Genomic DNA, 27,300 nt, shown 5'->3' on the forward strand with positions numbered 1-27,300 from the left:
TTCCTTGAGCCCTCAAGATGCGTTCCATCAACTGATTCTGTCTTTTAGTCAAGTTGTACCATAAATTTCTTTTTTCTCCAGTTCGACTCAGTACCTAATCATTTGTTATCAATCTACCCATTTAATCTTAATCATTCTTCTATAGCACCACATTTCAAAAGCTTCTGTCCTCATCCTGTCAGAAATTTTACTATCCACGTTTCACTTCCAGACAACACTCCAGACTAATATCTTCCGAAACAATTCCGGACACACAAACTGATCTTAGTGTTAACAAATTCCTTTTTTTCAGAAATGCTTTTCTTGTTATTGCTAGCCTGCATTTTGTATCTTCTCTGCTTTAGACATCATCAGTCATTTTGCTGCCCAAATGGGTAAACTCAGCTGCTACTTTACTGTCTCATTTCCTGAGCTAATTTTCTCAGCATCGCCTGATTTAAACCGATTAGAACCTATTTTCTTTTTTCACTTGTAATCTCTGTTCAAGACACTATTCATTCTGTTCAGCGGCTCTTTGAATTTTTTTGCAGTCTCTGACGAATTGTTACGCCATCGGCAAGACGAAAAGTTTTTTTTTTCCTCTGAGCTTTAATACCCTTCCCAAATCTCTCCTCGTTTTCCGCCTCAGCTTGCGCAATGCATTGATTGAATAACAACGGGCATGGCTACAACCCTGTCTTAGTCGTTTCTCAACTACGCCTTTGTACCATGTCCTTAGATTTCTATAACAGCAGTCTGGTTCCTGTATGAGTTGGAAATAACATTTCACTCCTTGTGTTCTATACCTCCTACTTTCAAAATTTCAAAGAACGTAGTCGAGTAACCATTGTCAAGAGCCTTCTCCAAATCTACAAATGCTATAGATGTAGTTAAAGGCGCTACAGTCTGGAACCGCGCGACCGCTACGGTCGCAGGTTCGAATCCTGCCTCGGGCATGGATGTGTGTGACGTCCTTAGGTTAGTTAGGTTTAAGTAGTTCTAAGTTGTAGGGGACTGATGACCTTAGAAGTTAAGTCCCATAGTGCTCAGAGCCATTTGAACCATTTTTTTTGCTATAGATGTAGACTTCCCTTTCTTTAGTCTAATGTGTAAGATAAGTCGTAGGGTCAGTATTGCCTTGTGTGGTCGTACAGTCCTCCGGAACCCAAACTAATCTTCTTCGGGGATGGCTTCTACTAGTTTTTCCATTTTTCCGTAAATAAATTGTCAATATTTTCAAACTATTACTCCTTAGACTGATGGTTCGCTAGTATTCACTCCTGTCAGCACTTCCTTTCTTTGTAATGGGAATTGTTACACTCTTCCTGAAGTATATAGGTATTCCGCATACCGGGTGGAATAACGAAACAGTGCAGTTCATTTTCTAGGCACCATTAGAGTCAGTCACAGAGCTGGTTTGATATTCCGTCTGCTGGTATTGTGATCGTAACGATTTATCATTTTTCACTGAATGGAATGACCCATTTGAGCAACGAACCAAAGACAGCGGGCTCGGCTATTGAGTCTACATCTCAGGTCATATTCTACATATCTTCGAATGCGAACTCCTGTAGCTCATGGAGCAGTGGGTGTTCTCCATACGCGTCAAACCCTTACCTGGTTGGCTTTCGTACTGTTGTAGCTCTCGGGCGGGACTCACAGAGAGGGAGCACTCGACTGTCACGTCGCTAGATGGTATCGCTGGCAGCGAGGATTCCAGAGGCGGAGGCGCCTCTCTGCTGGAGGACTCTCCAGCGCAGTGACGCCCGCCTCCGAGGCTCGCACCGCACGCTCTTCATGCCGACAAAGCGAAGCCCTTGACGACGAACAAACTCCCAGCACGTCCACAGCCGGACTTCTGACACACACTGTGCAGTCTTAGAGACCCACATAGACCAAAAAGTTTCGTACACACGTTGTTGCCTTCTGATATAATCATTTTATTTTATTCTTTATTGATTCTTGTGCTAATTATTACATCCTGAGACACTTGCTCTTTCCATGTCGTTTCCAGTTCCAAATTTTCTTTTAACGAGATACATAAAATATCTGTTAGACTTTGTAAGCTAAATAGTATCTGACAAAAAACGTGGAGTACCTAGGCGATATGATCGGATATCAGCGTATCTTCGTATACGTACACACCATTGGAGGTTATGTAAATGATTCGATCCGCAATTTTCCGTTACAAATAGAATGGTCACCAAAATGTAGCCGGCCAGGGTGGCCGAGCGGTTCTAGGTGCTACAGTCTGGAACCGCAAGACCACTACGTCGCAGGTTCGAATCCTGCCTTGGGCATGGATGTGTGTGATGTCCTTAGGTTAGTTAGGTTTAAGTAGTTCTAAGTTCTAGGAGACTGATGACCTCAGGTGTTAAGTCCCATAGTGCTCAGAGCATTTTGAACCATTTTTGAACCAAAATGTAAGTATTTTTGTTCATGTTTACAGATGTTTCCATGCCTAGCAGGGTTATATAAAGGGCGTGAACAGAGTCAGATGATGAGTGATCTCTGTTAAGGACATGAAAAGGACGCGTAATGTGTGAGACAGCGTTATCAGCACCTGACAGTTAGGAAGGGGTTTCATCGTGAGTCTCCACTTGGCCGGCTGCTCTAATCGTGCAAAATCCCGACGTATGGGGCATTCGGATGCGACAGTGGCCCGATGTTGAACCGCTTGAGAACGTAAAGTAGACGTAATTGCCATCAAACTTGCGATCGACCACGTCTGACCACCCCAAGAGATGGTCGAATTGTTGCGGATCAGTCACATCGTAGCTCCTTGACATCCGTGCCCGCCATCTGAGAACAAGTAATTGACTTATTTTATCTATTTATTTATCGTAGGCCACTTCCTTGATTAATACAATCGACAGTTACACAGAATTACATGTGCGCGATTTTTCATGATAATTTACTGCTTTTCCTATCTCTTTTTTTCTGTTCCGAGCTTGAATTAAGTTGTTGAATTAATTGTCTTGTTGTTAATTGTCTTCAACTTGAATTAATTGTCTACGACACTAGTTTTTGTCTTTACTTTGTTTCTACTACTATCACTAACATTTAGATGGCAGTCTATCGTATTCCTATGCCATCTCTGTCCACCCTCATTCGCGTCTTCCTTTATTATGGCAGAAAGACAGCCATAGATTTTCGTTATTTCAAATTGTCTAGACTAATACACAGTTATCGTTATACCTATTGCTGTTATTATTGTTGAAACGCCATATACTGCTGCTGCAATAACAAACAAACTATTATAACAACAAAGAAGTCGCTAATACTACTACCACGACCTAGATTTTTGTTATTTATTTTCAACAAATGCTACTACTTTAATATTACTGAAAATTATGTTATTAACATTATTACTAATGTTTCATTATCTCTGCTATGGTTACGTATCATCACGATTTTTCTCTATTGTAGTCTGTACACACATACATACATGAAATTTAATACTAGCTAAATGTATCTAGTTTCTCTCTTCTAGTTTCTCTCTAAGTTCCGTACCAAATCGGCAACACCGTCGGGTCAAGCAATATTTTACTGTCTCCAGACAGCATGGCAACGGGTCAGAGCGTATCACGATTAGTCTCGGTCTACTTGGATACACTTGTACCACCTCCCTTCACTCATTCCGTTGAAGTGCCTTGTGATCATAGAGCCATCGTCTACGTTGACGTTCCCTAGCATCGTATGCAGGCCTTACTGGTCTCTGCTGTGGTGTCTGCTGGTTGTGGTTAGGCCTTGCTTATACTACGGCAGCATCAACTACAAGATTTAAGGTATCAAAGTCCTCTTTTACACAAATTATGTCATAAACAGTTTTACCTCTTAAAGCCAACCTAACATTCCTTGCTGTATATTCAAGCAGGGAACATTCCCATAGGATATGATTTGGTGTCCCGATTTCGCCACTCACAGTTGGTCGTTGCTCTTTTATAAGTTCTGTTCAGATATGTAGGGTATGGCCCATGTCCAGAAAGGTAGTGGGCCAGTCCTCTACTTGGCTCAGAATGTGTTATCTAAAACTTTTCATTTACATCAGGAAGAAATTGTACGTTCTCCTTCCTGTGTCTCAGGAATTCCATCTCTACTACCATTTTGCGATTATTATTACTTCATTACTGACTGATTTGTTGCCGGTACTCGGGGAATTTCATTATTTTTTCGTACTGTTTCTTCTTCAGTCTTTAGATGGTAACCTTATTTATCATTTGTAGGTCTAGGGGACGTACGCCTTTTAGTATAGTTAGGACATCTGTAGATCTGGCACTGAAGGCTTAGCAGCATCGTAGCAGAATTCCTCGCTGCATTTTCCTTACTGCACCGATAGGTTTGATCAGTCGTAAGGTGTGCGACCAGATACCGGCCCTGTAGGTCACAACTGTAGTCTAATTACATTATGGAGCAAACTAGACCTTTTCTGACCTATATTAATGATTTCATACTTACACAATTCCCTTTTATTGCTACAAATTCTGTGTGGACAATGAATGCAAGTGTTCGTCAAGGTGCACGCCTGAATACCCGTTGAAGGTGCGCCTTCGAATTATCTCCTGATTAATTTTAATCAATGGATATCTAACAAGCCTTCCTTGAAGTAACATATATGTCGCTTTTTGTGGAGCTATCTTGAGTCGCACCTGCGAGCACAATTCATGCAAGTTCCAAGGGAGTTTACCATATTTTTTGCTTGCGAATCTCGACTATTGGCGTGCATTAGAAGCAACAAATCATCAATATATGCAACAAATCCTAAAAATTATTGATTGCTTTGTAACCTAAGTAGAAGTAATTTTAAACCAACGTCCTAGAAGTCGGAACCGCAAACAGAGCCCTGAGAGCATCCTTTCGTAATAGGTTTGCTAGCTATTGATGTGGAACTTGAGTGTCACAGATCGATCTAATCGAGTGGGCACTAGTATAAAATGCTTGGGCAGACCGTTTCCCTTAGTCTTTTGAAGATACTTGGGCAGCCCGTTTCAATTAGTCTTTTGAAGATACTTGGGCAGCCCGTTTCAATTAGTCTTTTGAAGATACTTGGACAGCCCGTTTCAATTAGTCTTTTGAAGAATGGTGGCACCATAAGTTATCAAATGCTCCAGATGCGTCTATCATTACACCTGTTACATGTTGTAGTGGACTGACAAGGCAGCCAGTCCACAGAGACGGGTAGCCGAAAGGGCACACGTACACACACGCCGACTGGCGCGAAGTCTGGAACAGGATTCGTAATGAATGTGATAAAGAAAAGAACGTAGCTACTAGAACACTTAACTTTTATATCGTCCTTTGGTATACAGCATTCTTGATTATACAAGTGAGACTCTTTAGATTCATGAAGTAACTAATGGCGCCTTGCTAGGTCGTAGCCATTAACTTAGCTGAAGGCTATTCTAACTGTCTCTCGGCAAATGAGAGAAAGGCTTCGTCAGTGTAGTCGCTAGCAAAGTCGTCGTACAACTGGGGCGAGTGCTAGTACGTATCTCGAGACCTGCCTTGTGGTGGCGCTCGGTCTGCGATCCTGACAGTGGCGACACGCGGGTCCGACATGTACTAATGGACCGCGGCCGATTTAAGCTACCACGTAGCAAGTGTGGTGTCTGGCGGTGACACCACACATGTTTTGTGTCTGCGGCGTATACTAATTGAGCCGTACTGCGGCTCGCGTTGGTGCTGTCTGTAGGTTTCCGCCCTCTCTTTGGGGACATACGTTATCGTTTAGTTGGCATAGTTACGGTTGTTTGTCTTCTCGTGCTGACTGGCGCCACTCGGTTTCGTAAGCGTGTCCTGTCCGCTAGTGGCAGCAGCGGCGGTTATCGGTATGTAGTAACTGTTGCCCTATCTTTGGGGCGACGTCATTGTTTTTCCGGGTCGTGTAAGTGTGTGAGTTCGGTTAAGGTCAGGAGGAGACAGGTCCGCGCAGTGCCAGAACACGCCGGGACTGCTGGCGTCATGCATGGACTGCAGGATGGAAGGGCTGTGGTCATGAGGGTGCACGAACTCGTAAACCGGATCCAGCAAGCTTTAAGATGAGTGCATTTCAATCCAAATAGAGAAGGCTCCCCATTGTGATATCTCGCGATTCTCCAGATTTAGGTTCGTGTTGCTGCTCGTAGTGACGCCGAGACGAAGAGCAGCGAGTGGATTGCTTGGGGAAGGCGGATCTGATTAGCTCTCCTCGACTTCTTATTACTATTTACTGCGTTCAACTAGTTACAATTTGTTAAGTTCAACCAGTGGTAAATTTTCTTGCCTGGTGGCCGCTAACGCCCCAGTTACCTGCCCTGGGGTTAGTGTATGTAACGGCAGTGTACGTTTCCTCGTCTTGCCGCTGCTGTCCGGTAAGGCATGTAGTTTTCACAGCTTTCTTGGCTGTGGGCCGTTTGTGATTCTTCTACTCTGGTGGTAGTGATTCCTTTCTCGTTCCGGGCGCTCTAAGCACAGTATTCTGGAGGCGTAGTGCAGTCCGCCGGCTCCGGCATAGGCATACGTATTGTTCCATTCTTGCATTTGGTTTATTGGACGTCTATTGATCAGCACTTTTTCCAAAAGATGTACAGAATTCTGTGGCATTTTAATCTATTGATCAGCACTTTTTCCAAAAGATGGACTTACTACAGCATTCTATGTGATCCTGCACGGTTGGCGAGAGATCAGCAGCGGACTGACTGTGAAATTACCGAACGGTAAGAAGTCTACCGCTAACACCGAAACACATAACATCTGCGTCTGGCATGGTGCCGTGAACGGGAAGCATGGACTACTGATGAATGCCGTCGCCCTGTGTTCGGCGATGAGTCGTGGTTCTGCACTACCCAGGACGACCATCATCAGTGAGTACTGAGAACACCTGGAGAGAGGTCCCATTTTTCTAATGTTTTGGAGAGGCACACCAGTGTTACTTCTTGCGTCATCGTGTGGGGGGCCATCGGGTATGACTTTAGGTCACGGGTTTTAGTAATTAACGGAATTCTGGTGACACAACGGTACTTCACGGACGTCCCGTGTCCTCGTGTGTTACGTCTTATGCGACAGTATCGTGGTCCAGTTTTCAACAGGACAATGCTCGTTTTCAGATGGAACGTATCTCTATGAACTGTTTGCGTGACGTTGAGTTACTCCCATGGTCATAAAGGTCTCCAGTGTTGCCCCAATAGAACATTTATGCGTCTAGCACGGATGTCAACTTCGTCCCTCAATACCAGTATCCGGGGTATAAAGTACCAGTTATAACAGTTGTGGGCCAGTGTCCCTTAGGAGTCAGTGCATGCATGCATGGAAGAGGGTGCTATGTTATGTTGGTAAGTGGGCTCATAGCGTCTGTAAATTGCCTTCTCTAGTGACTTTGATGTTGGCGGAACGTTAAATCTTAATGTTCCCATCCATCTCCTTCTCTTCGTACATTTGACTCGATTTATTGAACAATGAATTACCATCACATATCGTCTCTGTAAAGTTTTATATCGTTTGCTCCTCCCCTTCTGGGGGCTTAACTTTTTTATCAGACAGTGTATGTGCATGACAAGCTTTTCAATCGTCTGTTAGACCAATCCGTGATGAAGTGGCTCAACTCAAGTCACTTGGAAGCGATATATCCCACATACACGCACACAAAGTCTTCTTGTGAAACATTACTTTTCAGAGTGCGCACCGAGATTAAATTATGACTCTACACAGGGTGTACCATCATTACTAGCGAAAACCCACACGGGTTATTCTGCGCAACAGTAAAAACAAAAATGGGTCGACAAACCAGCCGTTTCGAGATAATGGCGATAGTGAGGTTAAAAGCCCCCATTCATGTCAGTGTGTACAAATGTATTTGAAAAGGAAACTTTTCAATCAAATTTTCATCCAGTTTCACTTGTTGCCCATGGCTGGAGAATATGATAGACGCATGACATGACGCCGGCACAGTTTGCTGCTAACGTAACACGACATCTAACGCACCAGTGTTGTCTAAGTAAGATACGTCGAGCCTTGGCATCTATCTCAATCATTTGAGTTTTTCTGTCTGTAGACGTCTCAGAAGAAGTGTATAGCACTGAAGAACTGCGACAGCGAATTGTATAGCCTCGTCCAGCTTTACGAGATGATCCAGGCGTGTTGGAAGGAATTTGTAACTCGCTGCAGAGGCGAGTGCAGTATTGCATCAAAGTGTGAGCTGTTAAAGTAGTGGATCCTAGAATGGAGGAGGAAGATAAGGTTGCACATCGCATTAAGGGTGTTGTTGAGGACATGTAATAAGCCCTACTCATGAAGGAGGTTTCGACAGCAGACGACTTAATAAAATGGTGCCAGTATATCGAGACAATGGATCAAAAAAGAATTACACGCAAGAAGTCTGAACGGCTTCCAAACGTCGTATCGATGTCTGTGATGGAGGAAGAAACTAATTTCACGAGTGTTCTTCGTCAGTTAGTGAGAGAGGAAGTTCAGAAGGCACTTGGACTGCACGGCGAGCAAAAAATCCGAAAAGCTTCGACAGGTCATAAGGGAGGAAGTGGAACAGACATTGAACCCAATCTCTCGTCCTACATTTCCCTTTAAAACGGTGAAAAAGTCAAAACCCAGGTGAAGTTACGTTCGTACAATGCCGCATGAGGAACCTGTTTGGCACCAAGGAAGACTGACGTCTGGAGCACCTAGGACAACCAACCGGTATGTTTCCACTGCGGACGAGCGGAACATGTGGTGCACTATTGTCGAGAAAGGCGGCGGATATTTGATGATGCCCTCGCCAGAAGACAGTAGACCGATCTTAGCCGACGCCGACTCCGGGACGCCGAAGATGAACAAGATGATGTGGGTGCAGGACGACGTAGTCACCATCGCCGCAAGCTAGCCGCTGGAGAGGACGCTCCCCAACACGCCGATAAAGGTCTCCTTCGCCGTTTAGAAGCTTTAGCCGATCACCTATCCGCCGCAACCTGGGAAACTAAAGGGTGTTACCTTCCTTGGAGGTGAGGTCGCTGAAGAGAAAAATCCTCCGCCGTCGATCACTACAAAAATGATAGGAAACTACGTCGATATCCTCATGGATGGCCGACCAGCCCAAGCTCTTTTGGACTCTGAAGCATCATATTCAGTCATTTAGGAGAAGTACCGTCACCAATTGCAGAAAGCTGTATTCGTCGACCGCAAAACATCTCTGCAGAAGGTGGCTAATGGGAAATATGTAAAACCTACAGGGTGTGGGTATAAGTGGTCATACACAGCCCTTAGAATTCATCGTCTTACAAGAGTGTAGTCATGACGTCATTCTCGGATGGGACTTTTTGAAAGCTTCTCAGGCAACTATAGATTGTGGTCGCTCGAAGATTATGATAGACGAAATGAGATACTGTGGACAGGAAGATGCGCATCCGAGTGTGTGGATACTATGTCTGCTGGATGAAGTGATCATTTCTGCAGTCAGCGCTAGAAAGGTAACTGTCATGTGTCATGCCTTGCATCAGCGCATGGATATTTTAATGGGATGTAAGAGAAGCATACCACTGAAGAATAACTTGGTCATCCCAGCCTCTGTCGTCTCGTTTAAGAACAGATTCGCTGAATTGTGGATAGTTAAATGTCGCCGAGAACCACAGATCCTTCCAAGACGCATGTGTGTAGCAAACGCTGAGCCTTTAATTGCAGAACAGCTGAGCGTCATAGAAACCTCCCATGCCGAGTCAGTGGGTGAAATTAGCGCTACCACTACGAGACAAAATCTTCTAGCTCGATTATCACCAGTTCTCACTAAGGAACAACAGAAGAAGCTACTTGCCATTCTTCAAGAGTTATCTGAATGCTTCAATCCACAGGTGAAGTGCAAATTAGACAAATCGACGGTGAAGCACCGGATTAGCACTGGAGAACATCAACCAATAAGCCAGAGAGCATACCATGTGTCAGCAACGGAACGTCGAATAACTCGCGACGAGGTAGAGAAAATGATGAAGAACGACATTGTTCAGCCTTCGCAGAGCCCATGTTCGTCACCAGCGGTCATCGTCAGGGAGAAGGTTGGCAGTTGGCGCTTTTGTGTTGATTACAGGAAGCTTAACAAGATAACTAAAAAGGACGTTTACCCTCTTCCACGAATTGACGATACACTAGATTGTCTGAAGGGGGCTAAGTTTTTCTCAAACATGGACATGTACTCGGGATACTGGCAAATCAAAGTAGATGAGGCTGATGGTGAGAAAACTGCATTTATCACCCCCTGATGGCCTGTATGAGTTTAGAGTAATGCCGTTTGGTTTGTGTAACGCACCAGAAACTTTTGAATGGATGATGGATAATCTTCTAAGTCACCTGAAGTGGACGATGTGTCTTTGTTATTTAGATGACATTAAAGTGTTCTCAGACACATGTGATGAACACACAAAAAGACTGAGGGCCGTTGTTAAGAGTGTCCAACAAGGTGGACTGAAACTTAATCCGAGAAAGTGTCTCTTTGGAGCAATAGAAATCAAAATACTTGGACACCTTGTTTCAAACGAAGGTGTGCGGTCAGACCCAGAAAAGGTGATATCTATAACGGAATATCCTATTCCTATAAGTATTAGAGATGTGAGAAGCTTCCTCTGATTATGTTCTTATTACCGTCGTTTTATCAAAGACTTTTGTATCAAAGCAATGCCTCTACAAGTGTTGTTAAAAGCCGATGATAAATTTATCTGGGGTGGTGCTCAACAAGATTCTTTCGATGTGCTGCGAAAAGCTCTGATGACTGCCCCTGACTACACACAGATGCCAGTGGGTATGGGATTGGTGCTGTTCTGGTGCAAATTTCAGATGGAAAGAGAAGGTTATAACCTACGCTCCTAAGACACTTACAGCCGAGAGAAAGTACTCAACTACAGAAAGAGAATTCCTAGCTGTGGAAGGCCATTCACAGCTGTTACAGACCATCATTCGCTTTGTTGGTTGACAGGTCTTAAGGATCCAACAGGACGACTCGCCAGGTGGGCACTACGTCTTCAAGAGTATGACATTACCACAGTGTGGAAGAAAAAGTGGAAGTAAACACCAAGATGCCGACTGTCTCTCAAGAAACCCCGTGCAAGACCATCAAGACTTTGATGAAGATAGTGACTGTCTCGCTGCACTCCAGGACCTCTCTGCTGAGCAGGAGGAGGACGCCAAGATATCTCAAATTATGCTTGTCTTAAATCAGTCAGAGGATGTGTAAGGACAATTTAAGGTAGTTAATGGATAAATTTGCAAGTAAAACTTTGATCCGTTTGGAAAGAGTTGGCTACCAGTGGTTAGTAAACAAGTGCGCTTAGATGTTCTACAGAAATTCCGTGACACACCTGAGGCCGGACATTTAGGATTTATTAAGACGTGCGATAGGATCCGCAAGAGATTTTTCTGGCCAGGTTTATTTAGGAGTGTCCGTCACTATGTGTCGCACTGTCGAGAGTACAGAGGAGAAAGGCAGTTCCTCAGAAACCACCTGGCCGACTCATACCAATTCCACCCGCTGAAACACCTTTCCAGTGTGTTGGGATTGACCTCCTTGGACGATTTCTAACATATGCTACGCCATTACAATAGTAATGGAAACAGCCTAAGCATTCGAGGTAGCCAAATTCATCATAGAAGACATTGTCTTAAGACACGGTGCCCCAAGGTCGTTAATTATGGATCGAGGGAAAGGTTTTCAATCGAATCTTGTGACAGAGATAAACCGTCGATGCAACATTACTCATCACACGACTGCCTACCATCCGCAAGCTAACGAGCTTACTGAACGCCTTAATAAGACATGCTATCAGTGTTCGTCAATGTTGAGGAGAGCAACTGGGATGAGATGCTACCTTTCGTGACGTTTACCTACAGCACCGACAAACAAGACACCACAGGATTTACGCGATTTTTCCTTGTGCATGGGCGTGAGGCGACTACGACGATGGACATTGTGTTTGTGTTACATCCTGATGACGTGGACGACGACTACATCGGCCATTTTTTAACCAGAGCTGAGGAAGCTCGGCAATTTGCTTGACTCCGCACGCTGCAGGCTCAAGAAAACGATAGCCGAAGGTATGACTCGAGCCACCGCCCTGTTGTCTAACAGCCGTGACAATATTATTACCACGTTTAAAGACACTGTCGTCCTATTTGAATGATAAGTGACAGCAACATCTGCCGTGAGAAGATTTATCGAGCTCCTATTGGTTCACAACTAATCTCGTGAGTCTAAACGATGTGACTTTACACACAACTAGTTGTGAACCAGTAGTAGCTCAATAAATCTTCTCAAGGCAGTAGTTGCGGCCGTTTGTCATTCAAATCGACTTCTACAGCTGCGGCTGTCTCACTCATCATGTGATCTGTTCTATCCATTCCGTTTAACTGCTCTTCCAAGTGATTTGCGGCTGTGACAGAATTACAATGTCATAGGCAAACCTCAAAGCTGTTATTCCTTCTCCCTGAACTCTAACACGCTTCCCAAATTGCTCTTCGGTCTCTTTTACTACTTTCTCAATGTAGCGATGGAATAAAAATGCAAAGAGGCTACAACACTATATCCCTCCCTTCTGAACTATTACCTTCCTTTCGTATCTTACGTTTCTTATAACTGCTGTCTACTATCTACACAAATTGTAGGTAACCTTTCGCACTCCGCATTGCATCCCTGTAAAATTACAAGGAGTGTGTTGCATTCAACATTATGAAAAATTTCCTCTTATCTCTCTCGTCTTTTCTTCAATCTGTCATGTATGATAACTGCACTGACAGTACCGTCTCGTGCATGCCTACATCTTTCCGGAGCCGAAACAGATAATCCCCAAAGCTGGTTCAGCCAATATTTCCGTTCTTCTAAGAATAGTTTTAATTGACATTTGAAATTAGAAAGCTCGTTGTCGCTTTACGCGCGTTACTTTACTTTTCTCTACGACATCGATCGCCTTGGGTTAGGACTAACAAGCGGAGTGCACGATCTTCTCCTCACCGATTTGATTGATATTGACAGGGTGTGTAGGTCACGACTGGGTCTTGTGTATATCTAGAAAGGAGTACGCAACTCTCAGCAGTTTGCGATAAAATCGAATTTGAAAATTGCAGGCGTCCATAAATGTTTCGTATGGTGGCTCATCTCCAAGGAATCGGCAGCCGAGCAGGTAAGCCTTCGGTTTATAAGGGAGAGGTCTCGGGGTTGAATCTCGCTGCAGGGACTGCTTTTTTGTGAGCTGTCCACATCGATATCCGGTGATACGCTTGGATATGCGTGGTAGGCTGCGAAAATGTTTAACGACAGATAACTGTTTATGAACATAAACCAAGTTTGTTTTGATACAGATATACTGGAAAAAGCATGCAAATGCAAAAATTCGGCATTCGTTACATGTGCTGTATATCGCAATAATTACTGACTTCCATATTTCTATGATCAGTTCATCTTGATTCCTGCAGTGTTCCATGCGTTACGAATTGGCTCTGGAGCACTACGGGACTTAACATCTGAGGTTATCAGTCCCGTAGAACTTAGAACAACTTAAACCTAACTAACCTAAGGACACCACACACATCCATGCGCGAGGCAGGATTCGAACCTGCGACCGTAGCCGTCGCGCGGTTCCAGACCGAAGCGCGTAGAACCGCTCGGCCACACCGGCCGGCTTCGAGTGTAGCAGAGACCCCCTCGAAAATAGATGACAAGTAGAAGTCGGTAACGTGCCGTGTGTTCGAGCGCTGCATGGGGAGGCGTGATTTTGCTCCCTCATGGAAAAGGTAACTGACTGCCCGCCTCTTCACCCATGTAAGGGCATGTTATTTGGCGGCGGAAGAATATGTGTCCTCCGGGTTTATAAATTCGTTCGGCTGTGGATTCCTTGAAGAATAGCCTCTCTACAAGGAATAGAAGCGCACCTATAATTTTCAAACCCGAGTTCCTCCAGAACGGTTGAGAGTTGCGCCTTCTGTTTACATATATTGAGTTCTGGTCGAGCCCTACACACGCTGTCAATATGAATCCGGTCGGTTAGGGGAAGTTCGCACGGTCCTTTGAGATCTAAGAGGAGTTAAATAAAATGTCGTGTGACTAGGGCCTCCCGTCGGGTAGACTGTTCGCTGGATACAAGTCTTTCGATTTGACGCCACTTCGGCGACCTGCGCGTCGATGGGGATGAAATGCTGATGATTAGGACAACACAACACCCAGTCCCTGAGCGGATAAAATCTCTGAATCAAACCCGGGCTCTTAGGATTGACATTCTGTGAGGGGGTGCTGTAGCGCACACGTGGCGTGGCCGGCAGTTAATGGGCCCTGAGCAAACGCGCTGCGCCACTGCGGGCGGCGCGGCTCTCAGCTCATTACGGGCGCGGTGTTTGCGCCCGCCCCGGCGCGGCCTGCGGACGCAGAGCACTACACGTAGCTGCGTTTATTCTCCTCGTAAAACCTGCTACTAGTCTAATGTTTGTAAGGTCGGGCCAGCGTAGCGCACCTGCAGATTCAGTAATGAGCTGTTATTGCTACAATTCTGCAAGAGTTTAGCTTTCCATAACATGGGTTTTGGTGCTGCCCCTGTTTGGAAAGTATTTGAAATTATTTATACGTGTAACTTTTTAGCTAATCAAGAACAAATTAGTAAACAAGACAGCACCCTATACTATTTGTCTCATTTCATGCCAAATAGCAAGAAACCTGGAGAAGCAATGGATTAACATCACCTTCTCAGCTAAAAATAAGTTATTAATAACACCACCATATGCAGTAAATAAACAACACCAAATTAAGAGAACTGGTATGTAAAACAGACGATGGAGTTGTGGTAACACCTGTGTTGAATAGACAGGGAGAGCTTTTGATATTAGATTTTGTTAACGTATGGCATCTCTTCAACTAAATATCGCCATTAACTCAGCTGTTGAAATCCAGTTGCAGGCAACAGTATACGAAGTAACAAACAATAAAGCACTAACCATTTTGCATTCGCAAACAAAATGCGTGAAGTTAAATATGCTGGAGACATTAGAAGTACACGGAAAGCAGCTGTAACTGTGTAACTGTGAATGAAAAGTTTACAATGAATATAGTAAAGAGATAAGGAACTTTAGATAACATGACTCTTCCCCTTGAACCATGTCGTTAGCAGCTGATCCTACGTAATTTTGTTTACTACTAGGCTTTTCCCTACAGATGCCCCCGTGTATACATTCGACACATATATTGAACACATGTCCTCCTCCTCCCCCTCTCTGCATCCACCACCACTTCCTCCCTCTGTCTGTCGACCTCATCCTCCTATCTCTGTCTATCTCCTTCTCCCCACTCTCTGTCTCTTCATCTCCTCCTTCCCCTCTGTTTATACATTTCCTCCACACCTACTCCCTGACAATATATATCTAACCCCTCTCTCTGACCATACCCCCCCTTCCCATCTCTCTTTCCAGCTCTGCCTCCCCCCTCTTCCTTTTCCAAGCCCCTACTGACCCACGACACCTTCCTCCTGCCTCATGCACCTCCCCATTGTCTGCTCTCTCCACCCACTTCCTCCACCCATTCACTCTGGCCATCCCCTTCTCTCTCCATCTTAATTTGTCCCCAGTTCTGCTCATCGGCTTGTGTAATCCCTGCAAGACAATTCAATAAGGCAGGCCGATACTACTTCCATAACATGCCTGTCATGCAGGGTAGAATACACATCAGTGGCCTGAAAATCTTTTATTAACCCCTGATGTAGGAGTCACGCAAAACAGGTCGATAAGGCAGGCTGATACTACTCCAATGCAACGTGCATGTCACGCAAGGCAGCCTAGATGCTGGGGCCCAGAAAAGATTTGGCAGCCTAATACTGTACTCAAATAACACACCTGTCGTACAGGATAGCCTGTAAGCCAAGGGCTGGAAAAAAGACGTTTTAGCCTGTACCTCCGCTCCTGTTGGAGTTAGGAGGTTAAAATACTGCAGTTTGGATACTCGCGAGGCTTCTGTTTCTGTGCCAGATTTTGCTGAAATCGATCCAGTGGTTTGGGGGAGATCCTGGACATACACACATACACTCTGCTTTACGAATAGAAGAGATATACCTCCTTGTTGCATATAAAGTAGCATACATAATTTTTGTAAATGGTTCAACTAAACCTAGATTTGGTTTTATAATAAAACTAGAAATTCAAATAATGTAATACACATTACAGGGCATAGAAAAATTTCTGCTACCAGTCACAATAAAAGATTATTTATTCGTCACATGACTGATTTCATGCTTTTACCGATCCTCAGGTGTTTATACATTCATGCAGATGTTTATATTGCTGGAGATCACTGAATGCCTTAATCTGAAGTGCAGTACTCTTGAGGAGAGTACACAACGGAAATGAATAGGACTGCAGGTGTGTCAACATAAATTGTTTCCCTGGAGCAATGTTCCTAAACAAATACCTGAACTGCCACCTGATGATGATACACAGCCTCTGAAACAAGTAGTACTAAAAAAACTATAATTTAGGGATGGGTGATGTGTTTTATGATTGAAATTATATGTTAGGTTTTTTATATTACGTCTTCATTAGAAATACATGTTTGAGGCTTAACACAGATGAAATATTTTCATTTCTTGTGCATTTTCTGCTATCACTCAGTTTCACTTGTGCCACTGCATTGTCTTTTCTTTGGAATAGAGGAGACAGGAGCACATTGGCCATAGGGGCATAACGAAAATTTGGTAATATTTTGTTGAACTGCCATTACAATATGCCACCGACCAAGGAGGTTGGTGACAAAAACAACATCGTATTTCCACAAACACATCAGTGTAGTTAAAATGTCGAGTAAGAAAAGGAATGCATTTTATGTCTTCTTGTTAGTGAAACCAAATTTCGCCTGCTCAAGATATTCTGTTGAGAACTACAAGATGACACTCTTACTAAACAAATTGAAGTCTGTAGATTAAGAATTATTTTAACACTGTATACGACGATAAATATTTCAAACGTTTTCGGAAACAAACTAAAATAAGTCCAATCTACCGATGGGGCACAACGGCCGATTTAAATACGGGCGCATTACCCCACATGACCAACCTGCCCCGCTGCGCTTTATGTAAGTAAGTACTCTTGCTAACTTTAGTAGGTCCAATGTAGTCATAGTGTAGATCATATCCAGTGGAGGAAAACTTTCTGAAAGTGTATCTTACTAAAGCCAGTGACATATACTTTGGCCATTTAGCAAAAGAAGTTAGGCGGTTTGCCTACACGTACGCAGCTGCCTGCCGACGTAAAGTACCCCTTAGCATTGGAATAGTGGGATCTCCATTCGAAGTCCTCAGACAGCTAGCTTGGCATGATTACTAGTTTCAACGAGATCAACACAGCCTTGTTTTCCGATAACCTGAACAATTTCGACAAGATAAAAAACTTACCCTTGGTCACATCTGGAATGTAGATGAAACTGGTATCACTACAGTTCATTGGTTTCGTTGAATAATTGCTTGAAGGAGATTATGTTAAATAGGACGAGTAGCAACTGTTGAAAGAGGATCGTTTATCACTATAGCTTTAACTGTTAGTGCAATTGGGAGCAGCATGCTTCCCCTTTTCATATCCATCAGGGTTAACTTGAAGCCCCATTTTGTGAGAAACGGGTTTGTTGGAAGCAAAGGTAGTGTTAATCTCTGAGAGTGGATGACAGAAATTAGCTTCCTGAGGTACATGCAGCATTTTATATCATGTGATCGATGTTCCAAAGGCTAATCTTGCTTGGTACTAATTGACAAGTATAGTTCTGATTTACTCGAAAAAGTCTCAGAATTTTTAAAGGGAAATGGTGGTACTTTTCTGTCTTTTCCAGATGACTGTAGCCCCAAACTATAGTCTTTAGATAGAAGTGTTTACGGTCCTTCTCAGAAGTTTTTAAATTCAGCGTGCGACGCTTGGGTGTCCACAAACAAAACAGCAATGACATCTACTAACTCCCTGCATTACAGTATCAAACACAATTACTCGCGGAAAAATATTGGCTGGATTCAAAGTGACAGGTATCTCCCTCGTGAACAGGGACTTCTCACAGAGAGTAACTTCCTGCCTTTAAACGTAATGGATACACCTGATCTTAATGCTGTTGGTTGTGGCTTAATTGCTGGATCTGACCCTTAAACTGCCGAAGAATATAACGGTAGGCCTACGCTGTCAACAACAACGCCTGTTAAATTAGAATTTACATCACCCGACAAACCGTGCTTGCCAACAGCTGAAAAAGTCAGGTAATTTGAGAAATCGTAACCAATAAAAATACAGAAAACAAATGAGAAAGAACTTCAGCTAAACAAACAGACACTCATCTGAAATACACGAACAAGCTTCCACAGACAGAACACTTTAAGCAGAATTAGGGATATTCTGTGTAATAACGTTGTTTCTAATACAAGTGGCCGTGATCAAGATAAATCACATAATAAAACGCCTCGAATAAAGCGCAGGAAGAAAATAGGCGTTCCTAAAATGGTTTCTCGAGATAAAGGAGATGCGGACGCCCTGTTTCTTAGGTATCTTAAACCAATTTCTCACAGAAATCCAGGTGATGAATGGATGAAATGCGCAATTTCTAAGCTTTGGGCCTATCTGTAATGAGTTAACAGTGACGTGAAAGGACCTTTTTAATTATTATCTTTTGAATTATGAAGCTCTTATCGAGCATTCAGACAAAAACTGATGAAAATTTTGGACATATTTTCCTGTGAAACTATTAATAACAACAATAACACAATTTATGACTCTAATTTTTTTTGTATTAAAATAGACTGTGAGTATTAAAGTCGATAAATTTTCAGTTAAATGACGTATGTCGCAACTAAATTAAATAATAAAACCGTATGGGCCCACTTGCACCCCAGTTGGGCCAACTTGCCCCGTGTGTGGGCTTGGCTGGCCCAGGTGGTATGACGGTTCGAAAGATTTTTCTTTAATATACCAACAATTAGAAACCGCAATTACTTATATGTGAAAGTGCTGAAACAGTTTACAAATGTTTCCACATAAAACGATCAATGGAAACATTTGATATACTAGCTGGAGAAAAACGATAAAGAACAGTGGGTCAACCTGCTACGGTCTCCTCTACACACAGATGTAGGAAACACGTCTGCCACCACCAGTCTCAATGTCAGAAAAACATTCTTGTGCATTCCTCTTGTGTCGGTTCTTACATACATGAACAGACGAAGTTCTTAATGTTTTTTGGATACCTGACAACAACTTTGAACTTTAACAAAATTTTCAGTAATGGAGTTTTTCAATAACAGTACGGTTCAACAACGAGGGCCGTTCAGAAACAGAAAGCTAATTGCGAAACAACAATTTTGTCGCACCTTTTTAACCAATCAGCTGTGCCGCTGCACGACATAGTTTCACTGCCGTGAGCCTTTTTCGGTCCTTAGCTCCGAAGAGCAGCGTCCCCTGTCCGCTGAAGCCGAGGAGGAAGGAGTCTGGTGTAAATCCCACAGCGGGAAGGTTGTCTGGCGGAGTAGTTTTCAGACTGCTGCTAGTGGCCAGTGTGCAGCTGTACCACATGGGCGTTAATGAATGCGTCGGTATCTGCAGAGCGCCATTCGTTTTCGGCTACCCTGGAATTTGGCATAGTGCACGGCGTTGTGGATATTTGAAATCTAGTTTCTCGAGCTTGGCGCACTATTGAGTATATGCGGGTTGGGAATAAAATATTGGGAACAGCTTCACTTCACTGAACCACTTAGCGGAATTCTGGTGGTATGTTCTGACGGTTCTCCAGACACGACTTCTTAATTATGGACAATATTTCCGGCATGTCCTCTTTCTCTCGGCTAGGGAATCTTAGATCTGTCATGCTGGTCCAGGGTTTGTTGCCAGACTTGTTGTTTTTTGTGCCAAGGGACTTTGAATGGAACTCTCAGGCAGTGCCACTCTATGCCGGCTTCGGTTACTATGGACGCAACTAGTGTTGCACTAGAGTCAGCTCTACGATGAAACGGTTTGTCACCACGGGTGTTGTGAGTGAATAGTACATTGCTCGTGTTGTATACTGGGCAAGAACCAACTCTGGCTAATTCTGTGCTACTTACTTAAAATTTTGGATTACAGAGGGCGGCAGGAATTGTTAATGAGCCTCTTAAAATCAGTTATTTTAAACATTAATTTTAAGCAAAACTTTTATTGTTGTTAATTGAGTGAATCTTAATTTTGAATGTCTCTAGGTTTGAAAGTTTATGTAATGTCGCTCATGTTACCTATTTTAAGGAGAGTGTTGTAAGTTTTGAAATGTGGTGACCCTTTGGGCACGCCACCTTTCACCCCCTGTTAATTACGTGTCCCTGCAAAGGCACTGACCCAATCTCAGCTATGCAGCAAGCCGTCAGGTCGAGTAATTATAGGTATGTCAGGGAATGACAGAGTTTGTTTGCCGCTATATTTTTTTCCCATATCGGTGAGGAAGGCAAGGGAGGCGTAGCCAGGCGGTAGAAATGAAAGAAACAGCCATAGGCTTTCCCAGGAAAGCATACAGGCTTCTACAAAAACTTAATCATTTTGCTTATGAGCACAGACAGTGACATCTCGCCATAAAGTTGGCTCACGAGGGCGGCCAAATCTTCAGCAAGACAATGGCCAGCCCCTGCATTCCTGAGGTGTATTGTCCACCTCGGGTGTGCGACCGACAGAGATTTATGGTTTGGTGTGGGTCGGAGAGAGGAGACCATTGTCCGCCGTAGGCATGGAATGCACACACGTTCCTCTGGCACCAAGTCTAGCCGGGGGAGGGGAGGGGGGGGGGGGGAGAGCATAGATCTTGGCGGCCTAGGAGGGAGTTCTGGTGCGGTATTATGTCATTGGCGCAATTTGCGCGGGCAGCTAGGCAACTCCACGAGGATTTGGTGTCGAGAGAGGAGAAATTTTCGAGGTATTCGGTGGATGTCCACCGTAGCGGACGGTCTGGGCAGTTCGGCCGAGGAAAGTTGTACGCTCAGCAAATTGGTGGAGAACCGCCACAGAGGACAGTTTTGGCTTTTTCAGCTATCCAGCCATGATTCTCTGCACATCTCGGCACGAGGGTACGCCGGAAGCGGCCTTTTCAGTTGTGCACCCACAACCAATCTCCACATCACCCGTTGGGACACTTCTTTGGTGAGCATATCGGCAGCCTGGACGTATTAGCAATCTTTGACTGAATACGTAGACTTCACAGCAGCGAGTTCATCTGTCCTGCAGCCCTGTATTTCAATCAGACTATGTCGTATTGACGTTCATCTGGCTGTTCACAATCTTTGTCAGTACCTCACACACACTCAGGAAGTGTTGTTGCTTTACCTTGAGGTAAGCTTGCCCCACCCCCTTCCATTTAATAACTTTGCCAGCCATCGACGTCATCTGCCACTAAGTTTCGTGTTTGTGTTTTTGTAATTTGATCTGATACTAATTCTGCGAATATATGTGTTGGTTTTGTATAAATAAAGTCTCAAAAGGGCAATATTTCATTTCATTAGCCTGTTCACCATGATTATTTGAATTGTAATAAATTTGTGTTAGCTGAGGGTACACAGTGAGGGTAGGAAATCTTAAACTTGTTCTCCAGCATTACCTCCGAACTGGGAGTAACTTGTTAATATAATGTGTGTGTTAAATTCCTGAGAGCATGGTAGGCATTGGGACAGATTCCAAAGCAACCATTTTCGAGTTGAGCAGAGACTCCATTGTGTATAACATAGTGACTCATCAGCAAGGACCACATGTATCTGGCTACCTGTAAGCTGAGTAGCAGTGTTCATGTCCAAGGAGTGAGGACAGCTAATCTTAGTATTTAGAATCAACTGCTGAATTAAGTTAACTTCTTGTAAGATATCATCACTTAATTTTGTTTCTCAGAATTTTGTAATGCTTTGTTAATAGGTGCTGAGTAATCACTTCGCACTTTATTTACCCAGTTATCGCTCCTAGTAGCAAACCTATGTACCATGATGAAAACATTTCACCAGCCATTGCTAAAGTCACGTAGTACACAATGAATTTATGCTCTTTTTATACAATGAAATAGAGGCTGCATTATGAATTATCACACCAAGAGAAACAGGCAGCATTATGGTAAACTTGTTTCTGCTCAAGTGCAGAGTTTTTACTTTTATTTTTCGATGAAGATTGCTATTGCCTACTAGACCGTAAGTGCGTGTCATATTTGAAGGAGCACTCATTAAATTCGTACTGATCATATCCTGATATTATATCTATTTGTTTCTTATTTGCGATCATGGTTTACAAATATGCAGTTATCGTCTTTTACCCCACGTTACGAGACAGCAACGCTATCCAGAGATTGCGGAGGCCGTCCACGAGGCGCCTGCTGCGTGCAGCCTCTAGACAGCTCGGCATTCCTCGCTCATTCCGTGCTAATCATACAGTCACAGTTCGTTGCACCAATAAATGTTTCACCGTCTAGAGCCTCGTGAATGCACAGAACCACCTCAGCTTTTAGTTTTCACACTCTGAAGACTATCTACGATCTTGTACGTAGCTGCCTTGAACGTGCGTTGTATGAAAGGAGGATAAGGGGATGTTGTACGAAAAGATTTGCTCCTACTGTCGGGCGTATGTACAACAGACATTTCGCCGTTCACTGCAGTGATCGATACTGATTCTTTCTCTTCTCGTTTCTTGTTTATCAGCAGCACACACACACACACACACACACACACACACACACACACACACACACACACACACACACACATACATACATATATATATATACGAAATAGCGTTACCTTACATGACATACAGTGTTCACACTGATGAAAAAGCATCACAGCACCAAGGAGTTGTGCGACATGAACAAAAGTTGGTAGACGTGTTTCTACATCTGAAACATGAAGTGCGTTCCAATTACGCGCCAGTCGCATAAAAATGGCGCTAGGAGCGCCACCATGAGGATGCACTGATCGAGCTGGCGCAGTGGTTAGCACACTGTACTCGTATTTGGGAGGACGACGGTTCAAACCTGTACCAGGCCATTCACCTTTAGGTTTTCCGTTATTTCCCTAAATCGCTCCAGGCAAATGCCGGGATGTTTCCTTTAGAAGTGCGCGGCCGACTTCTTTCCCCATCCTTGACACTATCCGAGCTTGTGCTCCGTCTCTAAATATCTTGACGTTGACGGGACGTTAAACCCAATCTTCCTTCCTATGAGAATACAAATCATGTTTGCTTTAAACAGGCGCTATAATGGTCGTGAGTATTAGTTATCTTTTAGATTGGACGTGGTGAGTTGATGCTAGTCAGGAATATTTTAAACCGCCAAAGTTGCAATTAAGAACACCTCAGTGAGTTTGAACGAGATAGTGTAATAGGGCTACGGGAAGCTGGATATTCCTTCTGCGATACTGCAGAAAGACTTGGCAGGAATGTAGCCACTGCACATGACTGCTGGCAGCTGTTGTCACGACAATGTACGGTTGCAAGAAGACCTGGGCTCCAGACAGCCACGTGGCACTACAGAGAGGGAAGACGATCGTGTTCGGTGTATGGCTACGGCGCATCACACTGCATCTGCAGCAGGAATTTCAGCAGCAGTTGGCACCACAGTGACAACGAACTGTTACATATTGGTTACTTCAGGGACATCTCAGAGCCAGACGCTCTGTACCCTGCGTTCCACTGGCCTCAACTCCCTGGAAGGCAGGGTGGAAGACTGTTGTGTTCTCTGATGGATGCTGGTTCTGCCTCGGTGCCACTGATGGCCGTGCTTTGAGTAGGAGGGCCTGCAACCAACCTGCCTGCGTGCTAGACACGCTGGGTCTACACCTGGAGCTATGGCCTGGGGAGCAGGACCACTCTCACGGTTGTCCCACGCACCCCGACTGCATAACTGTACGTCATTCTGATGATTCGACCTGTTGTGCTGCCGTTCATGAAGAGTATCTGAGGGAGTGTCTTCCAACACGCTGTACAGAGTCTGGACATATTGCCTCGGCCTGCTCAATCAGCAGTTTTGTCTCCAACCGAGCACATATGGGAAATCATCAGGCGACAATTCCAGCGTCATTCACAAACAGTATTAACCGCCCCTGTATTGACCGAGCAAGTGCAAATGACATGGAACTCCATCCCACAACCTGACCCCCGGCACCTGCACAGCACAATGCCTGCACGTCCGTATGCTTGGCGATTACATCGGTTATTAATGTACGAGTATTTCACATTTGCAATGTTATCTCGTGCTTACATTACCTTGTGATCTTGCAATATTAATAACTTAGTATGTGACCTAGACAAACGTATTGCCGAAATTTGATTACTCTACATTAATTATTTTTTTGGTGTTCCTATTTTCCCCCTGACTAATGAGATACTATCAATACTAGTCATTGCCAGAACCTAATGAACGTACACTCCTGGAAATGGAAAAAAGAACAACATTGACACCGGTGTGTCAGACCCACCATACTTGCTCCGGACACTGCGAGAGGGCTGTACAAGCAATGATCACACGCACGGCACAGCGGACACACCAGGAACCGCGGTGTTGGCCGTCGAATGGCGCTAGCTGCGCAGCATTTGTGCACCGCCGCCGTCAGTGTCAGCCAGTTTGCCGTGGCATACGGAGCTCCATCGCAGTCTTTAACACTGGTAACATGCCGCGACAGCGTGGACGTGAACCGTATGTGCAGTTGACGGACTTTGAGCGAGGGCGTATAGTGGGCATGCGGGAGGCCGGGTGGACGTACCGCCGAATTGCTCAACACGTGGGGCGTGAGGTCTCCACAGTACATCGATGTTGTCGCCAGTGGTCGGCGGAAGGTGCACGTGCCCGTCGACCTGGGACCGGACCGCAGCGACGCACGGATGCACGCCAAGACCGTAGGATCCTACGCAGTGCCGTAGGGGACCGCACCGCCACTTCCCAGCAAATTAGGGACACTGTTGCTCCTGGGGTATCGGCGAGGACCATTCGCAACCGTCTCCATGAAGCTCGGCTACGGTCCCTCACACCGTTAGGCCGTCTGCCGCTCACGCCCCAACATCGTGCAGCCCGCCTCCAGTGGTGTCGCGACAGGCGTGAATGGAGGGACGAATGGAGACGTGTCGTCTTCAGCGATGAGAGTCGCTTCTGCCTTGGTGCCAATGATGGTCGTATGCGTGTTTGGCGCCGTGCAGGTGAGCGCCACAATCAGGACTGCATACGACCGAGGCACACAGGGCCAACACCCGGCATCATGGTGTGGGGAGCGATCTCCTACACTGGCCGTACACCACTGGTGATCGTCGAGGGGACACTGAATAGTGCACGGTACATCCAAACCGTCATCGAACCCATCGTTCTACCATTCCTAGACCGGCAAGGGAACTTGCTGTTCCAACAGGACAATGCACGTCCGCATGTATCCCGTGCCACCCAACGTGCTCTAGAAGGTGTAAGTCAACTACCCTGGCCAGCAAGATCTCCGGATCTGTCCCCCATTGAGCATGTTTGGGACTGGATGAAGCGTCGTCTCACGCGGTCTGCACGTCCAGCACGAACGCTGGTCCAACTGAGGCGCCAGGTGGAAATGGCATGGCAAGCCGTTCCACAGGACTACATCCAGCATCTCTACGATCGTCTCCATGGGAGAATAGCAGCCTGCATTGCTGCGAAAGGTGGATATACACTGTACTAGTGCCGACATTGTGCATGCTCTGTTGCCTGTGTCTATGTGCCTGTGGTTCTGTCAGTGTGATCATGTGATGTATCTGACCCCAGGAATGTGTCAATAAAGTTTCCCCTTCCTGGGACAATGAATTCACGGTGTTCTTATTTCAATTTCCAGGAGTGTAATTTACTTTCTTGTACTTAGTGCATGGTTCATGTAAGTAAGCATACTGTGCAGAGCTGCAAGCGAGCAGGTGCGGTCAGTTAAGGCAGGCAGGTAGGAGTGGCCCCTTCCCCTCCACTGCAACCCTCCCTCCAATAGAACTTGAAATATGGAGCTGGAACGAAATGCAGTACTTAGATTGTTTCTGAGCACTTAAAGTAGTGAACGAAGTATATTTGAAAGAGGCTTTTACTACGCAGTTCACATGCGATATGTCTCACTTTTAGCAATAAATTCATATTTTGTATATACAGACTATCATTCACGTAAGCACCACCACCTTCGTACCTTGGGAATATTGCAAAGCGAGGCCAGGATGTTTACCCTGTCCCACTAAGTAATATTCTACTGAACAGCATTAAATCAGTGTCTGACCAATGTTGTGTCCATTTCAAAAGGAGCTAGTGAATATCACAACTTTCAAGGACAAAATTAATACTTGTCCCCTTACAGTGGGGCCGGCCGAAGTGGCCGTGCGGTTCTAGGCGCTGCAGTCTGGAACCGCGAGACCGCTACGGTCGCAGGTTCGAATCCTGCCTCGGGCATGGATGTGTGTGATGTCCTTAGGTTAGTTAGGTTTAACTAGTTCTAAGTTCTAGGGGACTAATGACCTCAGAAGTTGAGTCCCATAGTGCTCAGAGCCTTACAGTGGGCATGTAGCTATAGAGGACATCACTTCAGACTATCTTCAGAGCCACTAGTACAATTAAGCAGCCACGTGAATATCCATCATATTACACATAGATTTCGCATCAAGTGAAAGTGCAAAAAATAGAGACTTTCATTTCTGGAATGACAAGGTATTACAGTCGTACTTTAAGTAATATTTTTGGAAGGTGACTAACAACAGCCGTCAAGTAACGTATAAAATGCAAGTTTTACCATCTGCCGCTTTTATTTTAAACCCAAATATTGACTGGTTTCAGTAGTGGACCATATTCAAGGATAAGGGTTAAAACAGTTTAAGCCACAACATTACATTTGTCATTACTTACATATTGTGTACAGCATGTCATGAAAATCAGTATACTGGTCTGTGTGCACTTGTTATTAGCATGTTTGCTTTTAAAAGTCCTGTGTCGTATACTGATATTTGTGACATTATTTAAGTATCGGTGAATATGGTTCAAGACTGAATACGGTCGATAGTTGGGTTTAAAATAAAAGCGGCAGACGGTCAAACACGAATTTTATACAGTATTTTAAGGAGTAGTATTAAGCCTTATGAAATCTTCGGACAATCTGTAATCAGTAATTACTCTGCATTGCTGTCACGATGTTAAAGTTATGTCCTGGAAAAGAAAAAAGAAAACATAGAACAATTGACAGATTAGAGTTAAAAAAATAATAATTGAAAAAATAAAATTAAAACATCATGCGTGAAACACATGTCTGAATCTACAACTGTCATGAAGAACATTGTGAAATTTGCGTGTGCTACATTTGATTGTGTAATGTCTGTAAGCTGTTTGCGTTTGAACACCTCGAGCTTCCCCAAAAAAGGCAT

At 44.4% G+C, this 27,300-nt stretch overlaps 1 protein-coding gene across 1 annotated transcript in view; it reads left to right on the top strand.

The window, feature by feature from the left end:
• LOC126235085 (uncharacterized) overlaps nucleotides 1–27,300 on the top strand; it is a 1,179,108-nt gene that overhangs the window by 725,768 nt on the left and 426,040 nt on the right. The gene's annotated exons all lie outside the window — the stretch shown is intronic.

Source organism: Schistocerca nitens, chromosome 2 (assembly GCF_023898315.1).
Source record: "Schistocerca nitens isolate TAMUIC-IGC-003100 chromosome 2, iqSchNite1.1, whole genome shotgun sequence".
NCBI classification, from domain to species: domain Eukaryota; kingdom Metazoa; phylum Arthropoda; class Insecta; order Orthoptera; family Acrididae; genus Schistocerca; species Schistocerca nitens.